Raw genomic sequence first — 12854 nt, 5'->3', positions numbered from 1 at the left:
AGGTTAAAATCACTGCTTATTGACATTTTTTAAGCAAGAAAGAAAGAGATGGAGGCAGGGTGGCAGGGAGGAAGGTGGGGGTAGAAGGAGGAGGAGAAGGAGGAGGAAGAAGCCATCCTCAGTAGCTAAAATGGATTAATGGATATAATGAATGACCTCTATGACATATAAGAGAGGCCTAATCCTGACAGCAGGAATGTGTCTCTCAGACCATGGCAGCCCACTTTGACTGCATAATATGTCAACGCACACTTCACCAAGATAGTCAAAACAAAGTCTGGAATATGTTCCATTGTGTGAACAAAACAGAATGGGAGTATTTTTAATAATAAATCATTTAAACAAGTGAGGGAAGCTGTCATCAAGGTATGAGCTTTCAACATAAAGCACAAAGAAAAACATGCAATGCCATTTATCATCAGATCAAGCTTAAAGGCCAATTGGTTCTGTTTGATCATGTGCTATCTATATCCCACCCTGTACAAAGAATGTGCCAAAGACACTGGAAGCTCTGCGTTAGAGAAGGTTAGAAAAAGGGTAGGCAAGATGAACCATTAAAAACACCCTGAGTAAGGCTTTTTCATCCAAGAATGTAAGAGCACTAATAGGGATGCTAACAATTGAACCCAGGGCCGTATGCATATTAAGGACATGCTCTGTGACTGAACGACAACTTCATCCCTGAGAATTTCATTTATTTCCTAATGTTAGAAATCATTGCTTAAAAGTGTAAGTTTGAAGTTTTACAACCATTACATTTATATATCATTTATGGAGAATGAATAAATTCCTACCAACATAGTATAATTTTCTAAAAGATACTAATTTGAAAGAAAAATAAATTTTATAAGTTTCTATTTCTGTGAAAAAGAAACAAAATGTATAGAATTTGCTTCTGCAAACCATACTTATGTAAGCCACATAACATAAAAACTAACCTGTAAGTTTTCCATTGGCATAACCATCGCTCTTTACAGCTGGACTAGGTTTATTTTTTGCATTTTCCAACCATTCCTTAAACTTTTTATCTGCTATTTCCTTTTTCTCTTGTAATTCAGCTTGCCATTGTTTTTTTTTTCCTTAAAATGACAAGACCAAAGCATTTCCAAGGATATTCTATAACTAAACATTCCATTCAAATTCTACTGAGTCTTTTCTCCCAGTTGCTTCCTCTCTCAATGGCTTACTGGCCACAATATTGAATTATATTTCTATAATTTGAGAATAAAATTGAACATGATCAGGGATGTGATATTAATGTGTCTTCCTCTAAACAATTTAAGATATCAAACCCAAGAAAAAGAAAGCAATCCACCTTCCTTTTAAAGTAATTTATGATACAGTAATATGACTAGATAAAAGTATATTGAAAAATAGTTAAAACAACTTACAACAATTTTGAATACGACTGAAAAATATATAGGCTTATTGAAATTACTCAATGTAAGAAAACCAAAAATACATATTCATTTTGAAGCTTAAAGACAGCATAATCTAAGTAAAGATATTTTCATATCTTTATGCTATGATACAGTCAATTTTCTAATCATATAGTTGTTTCTAAAATATACTTGGCACCTATGAAGACTAAAAACACATATTCTAACTGGCTGCTTTAATAAAAATATATTTTCTTTCTTTTTCTTCTCACATCCTTCAGCAATTTTTTTCTTTAACCATTCTTGATATTTTTCTTTGGCTTTTTCTTGCAAATGTTCTTTCCCTAGTTCTTTCATTGCTTTCTCCTCCATTTCTTTATTCATTTTTTGTTCTCTTTCTTTTCTTTTTTTAAATAAAAATAGAAATTTTAATTTAAATACCTGTAATTATTCTCACATAAGGAAAGATCGTTATGTGCAATAATTTTCTAAACTTCTATTATTCTTAAAATAAGTGGTGTAACAGTGGTTGCCACAATATAGTTTATGAGAATATATAACATACTGCAATTACCTGTTCAATGTCAATAACAGGTAGTTACTGATTGACTGTAAGTTTCATTAGGACACTGACAAAGATCTTGCTCACCAATGTATACCTGCGACTGGGATAGTGCTGAGTAAATAATAGGTGCTCCATAAATATTCTTTAAATAAATTAGTGAATAAATATTACTATCTGTTAGACTGCTGAATCCTAGTATTTTAATGGATGTTTACCCTCATGTATATAAACATTTCCTAGATAGACAACTTGTCAATACAAATACTAGGATAAGTATTCACCAAATGTGAGTTACAGAGTTCAAATGAATAGTGCCTGCTGAAGATTGCATATAAGGACATAATAGGGCAAATCTTTAGGTATACTGTTTTATATAGATCAGAGGCTTGCAAACAAGGCTAAATGTCAAATTCGGCCCACAGGCCATCTGTATTTGTAAACAACATTTTATATAAGTATGGCCAACTCATTTCTCTTATATATTTGCATATGGTTTCTTTTATTCTACAAAAGCAAAGTTGAATAGTTCACACAGAGACTGCATGGCAGAAAACCTGAGATGTTTAAGATCTGGCCCTTTTCAGAAAAAAAAAATAATTTTTGACATAGACTATAACTCAGTGATAACCATCAGACTGTACTTAAATTATAAATAAATAATGGCATGGATTGTTCTCTTTATCAAAGTTTTAGAAATTAATCTGAAAGGTATAAAAGGAATATGGAATATATATATATGTCAGTTTTCATGGAGCAAAGAAAGATGATCCAAAAAGAGAATTTCCTTCCCTGAAAGTATTTTGTAAAATACTGTAATATAAATTAACACCCAATTAACAAACATCAGTTACATACAATATATGTCCTGTTCAGTGCTGAGCGGCAAAAGCAAGTCTTGAAAATCAGGGCTTGCACAATTCCTCAAGTTGATACATTTCTTTCTTGCTGTGCAGCCATTAGCTGTGAAAATGAATCTTTTCATAACAAAACCTCAATAGACAATGGAACAATAATGGGTTTTAATTACTCCTCACTGGCAGAAAATCTACAAACTGAAAATGGTCTTGGAATATATCTCTCTTAATATATGTGATGTATGACTCTCCTGCCTAACCTCCCCAACAAGAAATCATCCAGTCCCTACAATGTTTTCAATGACAGAAACTAACACTTCATTGGTATCTATACCTCACACTATTCTCTGTACTTTATTATACATATGGACCATTACTTAATTCTTACAATCCCAGTAAACGGTAGCTACTATTATTATCCTATTTTCAAAGGAGGAAAGGAAGGCACAAGAGGGTAAGTAATTTGTCTAAGATCACACAGTAAGTAGTAGATCACTATAGACCACAAAGACTTCTACATGGAAGAATGCTAAAAAGAATGTTATGCCAAAAAATTTAAATCAAAGTGAAATGTCAAAACTCCTTAAAACATACTACTTCTCAAAATTAATTCAAGAAGAAATAGTATCTGGATAACCATTTATTATAAAACAATTCAAAATTTACCACAAAGTACTCTAGCTTCTGATAGCTTCATTGGTAGTTTGCAATGTACATTTAAGGAAGAAATAATAACAAATGACTACACAAATTAATTTTATGTTACAACATAATATCAGAAACAAGGCAAAATAACTGCTCTATAGCCCAAAATGTAAAATAATTAGAAATACATGTAACAAATGATGCATAATACCATCATTAAAACTAAATAAAACTGATGAGAAATAAGACAAATAAATTGAAAGAAAAAACATATTCATAGAATTTAAATTTGATATTACTAAGAGTCATTTTCTCCAAAATGATCTACACATTTAACAAAATTCCAATAGTGCCAGGCACTATTCAAGCAGGCATAATTAGCAAATCTCAGAATCAGATGCTGAATTACATATAGAAAGGTGCAAAGAAAATAAAATAAGTTTGGAAAAGAAGATAAAAGTTGATTTAAATTATCTATTTTTTAAAAACTATAAGTTCAAGAATTATAGAGCTGTAGTAACAAGTTATTACTGCTGACACAGGATATAAATCAATAGAAGAGAATAGAATTCAGAAATAGATCTATGTATGTGTGTGTGTATGTGTGTGTTTGTGTGTGTGTGTGTGTATGGTCAATTGATTTTAAACAATGTGCCAAGGTAGTTTGATAGGGAAAGGATTATCTATTCAATTAACAGTGGAACAATTGAATATATATATAAAAATGAATGAATCCCAACATTTAACTCAACCAAATATTAAAATGAACTCAAAATAAACCTACAGGTAAAGCTGAAGTTATAACTTCTAGAAGAAAACAATAAATAATTTATACTCTTGAACTACACAATGTTTCTTAAATAAAGACAAACAGACCATAACCATAAAAGAAAAAAATAAAATATGGAATATTGTCAAAATTTAAAACTTGTGCTCTTTAAGTTGGGCACAGAGGTGCGTGTCTATAATCCCAGTGAATAGGGAGGCTGAAGCAGGAGGATCAAAAGTTCAAGGCCAGCCTCAGCAATTTAGGGAGGCCCTACAAAATTTAGCAAGATTGTGTCTCAAAAAAAGGATGGGGATATATCTAAGTGGTAAAGTCTACATGGGTTAAATCCCCATAGAAGGAAGAATGGAAGGAAGATCATTCTGCTCTTTAAGATATATTATTGAAAAAAATTAAATGGGCCATGAGTGATGGCACACACCTGTAATCCCAATGACTCAGCAGACTGAGAAAGGAGGATCTCAATTTCAAAGTTAGCCTCAGAAACTTAGCAAGGCCCTCCTAAGCCACTTAGTAAGACCCTGTCTCAAAACAAAAAAGAAAAAGCTGGCTGGAGATGTGACTCAGTAGGTAAACATCCCTGAATTTAGTCCTTGGCAAAAAAAATTAAATGGGAGGAAATATTTGCAATGCATTGATCTGACATTGGACTTGTGGTCTGAATATATAAAGAATTCTAGGACTGGGGATTAGCTCATTGGTAGGTGCTAGACTAGCCTGAGTGAGGCCCTGAGTTCAATCTCCAGCACCACATTAAAAAAAGAAACGAAAAAGTGAAGAGAAATGTACAAAATTCACCCAGTGTCACATGTACCTATATTCCCAGCTACTTGGAAGGCTCAGTCAAGAGGATCACCTGACAAGCCCAGGAATTTGAGGCCAACCAGGGTAACAAAGTGATACCACCAAGATCCCCATCTCAAAAAAAAAAAAAAGAAAGAAAGAATAATTCCTACATGTCTTTTGATGGAGGAGAGGAGGCTTGTTGAGGACTGAACCCAGAGCCTGCTAAGCATGCTCTCTGCCACTAAGTTTTACTCAACCGTGAATTCTTACAGATTCTTAAATGTTAAGAAGAAGTCATATAGCCCCTTCAGAAAATGGGCAAAAGACTTAAACCGATACAAAACAAATCCAAAAGAAGCTAACAACATATGTAGTTCAGTTGTAGAGTGCTTGCCTACCATGGTCAATAAGTATAATAAACTGAATTGTGTCCCTTCAACTCCTATGTTGAAGGCCTATCTCCCAGTGTGAGGAGATAAAGCCTTCCAAGAGTTAATAAAACTTAAATGAGGTCTTCATCCAATAAGACTGATGTTTTTTAAAGAGGAAAATACACTAAAGATATGTGTGCACAGAGAAAAACCAAAAGACAACCCATCTGCATGCAAGAGACCTAAAGAGAATCCAAACCTGCAGACACCTCCATCTTGATTTCCAGTCTCTGGGATGTGAGAAAATTTTCGGTTGTTAATACCACCGAAGTCTGTGGTATTTGGTTATGGCATCCCTGAAAGACTTATATAATGAGCTTATAAAAAGATTCGAAACAGCATTAGATCTCAGGGAAATGAAAATTAAAACAATGGTATATACTATACACACTGGAAGAACTAAAATGAAAGACTGAAAATATAAGGTTTGCCAAAGTTGTAAAATATTTGGAACTTTCATAAATAGTCATGGGAATATAAATTGGTATAAGCACCTTAGAAAATACTTTGACAATTTCTTGTAAACACATTCTTACCGCATAGCCCAACAATTCAGCTCCTAAACATTTACCCAAAACAAATGAAAACAATGTCTACAAAAGACTTGTATATATATGGTCATAGAATTTTATTCATAATATCTCCTAATGGAAAACAATCCACTGACCATCAACAATTCAATGGATAAACAATTTGTGCTATTTCATTGGAGACTACTAATCAATAAAAATGAATCAACAATATATCAAATATCAGGATATATTTAAAAACAAAAGAAGTTCAACAAAAAGAAGTTCAAAACATTCTTTCATTCTGCGTTTAAGAAAGTATGGAAAGCACAATCTTATATACAGAATAGAAAGATTACCAGGATATTTGGAGCTGGGGCTGGGTATTGGAAGGGAATGGGGGTTGGATGCGAAGGGAACTTTCCGGAGTAAGGAAAACATTCTATTATCTTGACTCTGGTGCATATTAATTATACAGGTACATATATCTGTCAAACTCATAAACTTAAATAAGATGTATTTTATTGCACAGCAGGCAGTCAGAATAGTCACTGCTACTGAGAAAGCAGTCAGCCATTAAGTGGCTTTGGATTTTCTAGCACACTGGTTCTATATCACAGAGGACAATAATTGATCTTCCTTTTCTAAAATGGTGCCCTGAAAGAACATTTGTTTCTTAAAAGTGAAAGAAATAAACAACTGGCTACTTAAAGTTTTTGACTTTCTATTTTAATTCCTCTAATAGGGCCTACTTGGCACATAGAAAAAGCTAAGTAAACATTTGTTGAATGCATGAATGATACACTGATAACAGTGTTATGAATCATACACCTTGTTGATTTGAATTAAGTCTTTCAAATAAAATATCAGTGTGTTTTGAGAATTTAAAACAATTTTATTTTGAAATAACTTTTAAAACACTGAAAGTAGAGGCCTTTTTCAAAATTTGTATTAATGTCTAAAAAATTAATTTGGAAAATAAATTAGCATAACAACACAAATATTAAGTGTACTCAATGAGATAAACCAATTGTTTTAAAAAGATTTCACAATTTACAGTCATATTAGAAGAAAGCAATCTTACTAATGTATACTTAAATTCTTTTTGTCTGATTTTTTGATAAAACACAGTGAAAATGACTTAGAGAAAATAGCACCCCAATATACAACTAAAATGAAGCTGGAGGCAGCAGAGGACCACACACCATAAAATGTAAACAGAAAGCTAGATGGCAGACAGGAAGAGAAGAACCAGGAGAGCATTCTTTACAAATACAAATAAATGTAACTAAGGCTGAATAAAAAATCTGATAGTTTTTAAGAAAAAATAAGGAGGGATCGATTATTCTTTAACTTGCACAAGAATGCTGAAGAATAGGTAAATTAATTTTTCAGGGTTCATCTCTGAATCATTTTCTGCCTTATTGAATCTTGCTTTCAATAATTAGTGATTTATGTTATGGCAAGCCACTTACTCCAAAAGAATTTTTACCTCAAAAATAATTGGATTAGGTCTACTACAACTAACTAAAACAGTGAATATATATCATATATCCCTCAGCAGTATCTTACATTCTTAGAAAAACAACAATTATGTTTGATTGGCATGGTAAAATTAGCTGAATGAATTTAGAAGATAAGAGAAGCTTCAGAGGAGAGAGCACACCATACATGGAGCACTATTTTCATATAAACTTCAAAAAGGTGTCAACCAAAATTTTGTAATGGTCATATAGACTTATTTTGATTGTGACATTTATTCAAAGTACTCTTTTGGGGATGAAGTAAACAAACACAATCCATAGTAATTGATTTCTAAACAAACATTATCCAAGTAAGAATCAAATACTCTTATGGTTATAATACACACACACACACACACACACACACACACACACACACACACCTCTCTAACCAATTTCCTTCTTCTAATGCCAGGATACTGAAGGTTATGTTATCTTCAACTTACTGAAATTATTTGATACTCATAATAATATCACTTGGCATCAGATTCAACAATAGGTAAGGACAAAAACTATAATTAAAAATTTAAAACTTTGTCCTATAATTTGAACATTTATCTAAATTCATAGTTATATTTTAATAATAAAATCAATATCATTCTAAACTTACAAAATCACAATAAAAAACAAAGTTATAGCAGAATAATTTTTTTCTAAATGGGGATTGGGGGGCAGTATTAGGGATTCCACTCAAGCCCTCATGCATGCTAGATAAGTAGTCTATCACAGAGCTATGCCCTCCCCTAGACCTTTTTTAATTTCATTTTGAGTCAGGGTCTCAGAAAATTGCCCAGACTGGCCTCAATTTTGTGATTCACCCATCTCAGCTTCTAAAGTAGTTGGAGTCAATAGGCATGTGCCACCATGCCCAGCTATTTTAAAATTTCTAATGTGTCAGCTTGGGGTTGTGTCTCAGTGGTGGAGCACTTGCCTTGTACATCTGAGGCACTGGGTTCGATCCTCAGCACCATATAAAAATAAATAATCAAAATAAACACCTTTTTAAAAAATTTCTAATGTGTGATTCAACATAAGAATGTATTAAAATTGAAAGTAAGGATATGAAGGATAGCTCTATGGTTGCATGCTAGCCTAACATGCTTAAGGCCATGGGTTCAATTAACACCATAAATTAAAAAGTAATAATAATAATAATAACAACAACAACAACAACAATAAAATTGAAAGAAAGAATAGGAATACAGCTCAGTGGTAAAACCCAGAATGAGAGAAACCCTAGGTTTGAGCCCCGGCACTGCAAAAAGAAAAATAAAAAAAGAAAATTCAGGATCCAACATGGCGGCCGGCGAGGAAACAGCACTCTCAATATCTCCACATTAACGGGATCAGAAACACTCATTAAAACAGCTACATTCTACCTACTGAGGATCATCTAGCAAAATTCCGTTGAAAGAAGACCTGCCGAGAATTAGTAAGTTTATTAGACGTGACAGTTTGCCCCAGACAAGTGAAACTTGACCGGCGGGCGCAGAGTCCAATCCCGCGGCCACCGGCCGCTTCTGCAAGCGGCAGGCGGCCCAGAGCAGTGCGGCAGACGGGTCCCCGCCCGGCCAGCAGACAGCTTCCGCCATCCCGGCTACCCTGGCGGCCCCGCTCTTGCCCTGCAAACAGCCACCCCGCCCGCCTGGTTCTTAGCCACGCGGCTGCAGCCACCCGGCTTTACAAGCGGCCCCCGGCAGCCCCGCTCGGCGAGAAGGGTCCCCGCCTGGCCGGCAGACAGCTCCCGCCATTCCCCTCTGGCTCTGCAAACAGCCACCCCACCCGCCTGGTTCTTAGCCATGAGGCTGCAGCCGCCCGGCTTTACAAGCGCCGCCGGCGGCCCTACTCGGCGAGAAGGGTCCCTGCCCGGCCGACAGACAGCTTCCGCCATTCCCCTCTGGCTCTGCAAACAGCCACCCCGCCCGCCTGGTTCTTAGCCACGCGGCTGCAGCCACCCGGCTTTACAAGCGGCCCCCGGCAGCCCCGCTCGGCGAGAAGGGTCCCCGCCTGGCCGGCAGACAGCTCCCGCCATTCCCCTCTGGCTCTGCTAAGATAACAATGCAAAGATACAGCGCTACGGATTCTGCAGGCTCCCGCCAGCTGTGCAAATACTGTACTCAGAGCTGAATTCTGGGCTTGAGACGGGGAAGGAAGCCATCCAATTCGGTTCTCCACATCGGTCAGACCACAGAGGAAGCCAGCGGCCACCATCTTGGAGAGCTGACATCATCATCTCTGTTTTTTTTTTTTTTGACTGATCACAGCTCTTTCAGCTAAAGATCAGTGGGGAAAACTTAAGGGCCCCTCCCAGCTCTCCTGTGAGCGCAATAGCCAGACCGAGGGCGGCACGGGAGCCGGCGGGAGCTGCGGCTGCGGCGAGGGAGCCGGTAGCAGCCGGGGCAGCGGCACGGGAGCCGGCCGAAACCCCGCGGCGCGGGACTCCCAGCTACCGCTCCCACCAGTGCTGACAACTGAGGTCTCTTGCACCGACTCGCCTTGGCGTGGGACTCACGGCTACCGCTCCCACCAGTGCTGACAACTGAGGTCTCTTGCATCAGATATGGGGGCGTGGCTACCAGAAGGTAAGCAAATTTGCTGGGGGTTCTCAGCCCCAAGCTCTACAAACTTAGGGCCTGAGGGAGGCAAACAAGGAGAGTGTGCCCAGGCACTAATGAAACAGCTGCTCCACGCATGTGCAAGGTAGGCGGAACTGTGACCACCGACAAAACAGGCCCAGTGGACTGCCAGACACATCGCTCAGATTGGGGGAGGGGCAGAGCCGCCGGGTGCCTGCAAGTTACGCAGACCTGCGAATCACCAGCAGATCAGGCCCAGCAACTGCGGAGCGGCAGAGCCACCCCCGGGCCTGCAAGGTAGGCGCACTTGCCACACACCAGCAGGTCAGGCCCAACAAACTGCGGAGGGGCACAGCTGCCCCACGATCCTGCTAGGTAGGCAGTACCCTGACCACCAACAGAACAGGCTCAGAGGATGGCCAGACACATCGCCCGCCCCGGTTGGGGGAGGGGCAGAGCCGCCAGGCGCCTACAAGGTAGGCAAACCTGCGTCTCACCAGCATATCAGGCCCAGCAACCCGCGGAGCAGCAGAGCCACCCCCGGGCCTGCAAGGTAGGCGCACTTGCCACCCACCGGCAGGTTAGGCCCAGCAACTCTCGGAGGGACACAGCTGCTCCACGCACGTGCAAGGTAGGCGGAACCGTGACCACTGACAAAACAGGCCCAGTGGCCCGCTAGATACATCGCCCCAGTTGGGGGAGGGGCAGAGCCGCCACCAGCGTCTTTTAGGTAGACAGACCTGCAACCGACAGACAGAACAGGCCTAGTGGCCAGCGGAGGGACAAAGCCGCTGCTCACGCCTGCAAGATAGGTGGACCTGTGACCACCGAAAGAACAGGCCCATCGAAAGTACAGGCACAGCGTCCTCCCGGCGTGGTAGGCACATTGCCTCAATTGGAGGAGGGGCAGAACCACCGCCAAAGCCTGCGAGGGAGACTTTGCAGCTATACAAGAGAAATATAAATATATAGGGGGAAAAATCAATAACACAACAGTTTCACCAAGCAGAAAGAAACGCGATCAATATGAAAAGACAAGGAAAGAAAGGACCACAAGCAATGCAGGTCAACTCAACTTTAGAAGAGGTAATATCTGCATCAGATGGAATGTCAGATAAAGAATTCAGGATATACATGCTTCAGATGATCTGGAGTCTCAAGGAAGACATTAGACAGCAAAATCAGACAATGAAAGACCACTTCGACCACTTTGACAATAAATTACATAAACAAATCCAAGAAGCAAAAGATCAATTATACAGGGAGATAGAGGTTATAAAAAACAAACAAACAGAAATCCTGGAAATGCAGGAAACAATAAACCAACTTAAAAACTCAATTGAGAATACTACCAGCAGAGTAGAACACTTAGAAGATAGAATATCAGACAATGAAGACAAAGTATTTCAACTGGAGAAGAACATAGACAGCTCAGCAAAGCTGTTAAGAAACCATGAGCAGAACATTCAAGAAATATGGGATAACATAAAGAGACCAAACTTAAGAGTCATTGGGATACAGGAAGGTACTGAGGTCCAAACCAAAGGAATGAGCAATCTATTCAACGAAATAATATGAGAAAACTTCCCAGACTTGAAGAATGAGACAGAATCCCAAATCCTAGAAGCCTACAGGACGCCGAATGTGCAAAATCATAAGAGATCCACACCTAGACACATTATAATGAAGATGCCCAACATACAGAATAAGGAGAGAATTTTAAAAGCTACAAGAGAAAGGAAGCAGATTACATTTAGGGGTAAACCAATCAGGATAACAGCTGATCTTTCAACACAGACTCTGAAAGCTAGAAGATCCTGGAATAACATATTTCAAAAACTGAAAGAAAATGGGTTCCAACCAAGAATTGTGTACCAGCGAAATTAAGCTTCAGGATGGAAGATGAAATTAAAACCTTCCATGATAAACAAAAGTTAAAAGAATTTACAGCTAGAAAACCATCTCTTCAAAACATCCTCGGCAAAATATTACAGAAAGAGGAAATGGAAAATATCAATGAAAACCAACAGTGGGAGGTAGTACAGTAAAGAGGGGGGAATAATCAAAGAGAAAAAAAGCCATGTTTAGTAACATAAAAAAACAAATATGGCTGGAAGAACAACCCATATCTCAATAATAACCCTAAATGTTAATGGCTTAAACTCACCAATTAAGAGACACAGGCTAGTAGAATGGATCACAAAACAAGAACCAACAATATGCTGCCTTCAGGAGACGCATTTGATAGGAAAAGACATACATAGACTGAAGGTGAAAGGTTGGGAAAAATCATATCACTCATATGGACTTCGGAAACAAGCATGAGTGTCCATACTCATATCAAATAAAATAGATTTCAAGCCAAAGTTAATCAAAAGGGATAAAGAGGGACACTACATACTTCTCAAGGGAACCATACACCAACAAGACATAACAATTATAAATATATATGCCCCAAACAATGGTGCAGCTATGTTCATCAAACAAACTCTTCTCAAGTTCAAGAGTCTAATAGACCACCATACAATAATCATGGGAGACTTCAACACACCTCTCTCACCACTGGACAGATCTTCCAAACAAAAGTTGAATAAGGAAACTATAGAGCTCAATAACACAATTAATAACCTAGACTTAATTGACATATATAGAATATACCACCCAACATCAAGCAGTTACACTTTTTTCTCAGCAGCACATGGATCCTTCTCAAAAATAGATCATATATTATGTCACAGGGCAACTCTTAGACAATACAAAGGAGTAGAGATAATACCATGTATCTTATCTGACCATAAT

At 38.2% G+C, this 12854-nt stretch overlaps 1 pseudogene; it reads right to left on the bottom strand.

The window, feature by feature from the left end:
* The window catches only part of LOC143640997 (coiled-coil domain-containing protein 34-like), a 33311-nt pseudogene that overhangs the window by 1283 nt on the left and 19174 nt on the right, over window positions 1-12854 (bottom strand).

This window comes from Callospermophilus lateralis, unplaced genomic scaffold, assembly GCF_048772815.1.
Source record: "Callospermophilus lateralis isolate mCalLat2 unplaced genomic scaffold, mCalLat2.hap1 Scaffold_82, whole genome shotgun sequence".
Lineage (NCBI taxonomy): Eukaryota > Metazoa > Chordata > Mammalia > Rodentia > Sciuridae > Callospermophilus > Callospermophilus lateralis.
Note: the sequence above shows the minus strand (reverse complement) of the source record. Positions and strands in the feature narration are given on the sequence as shown.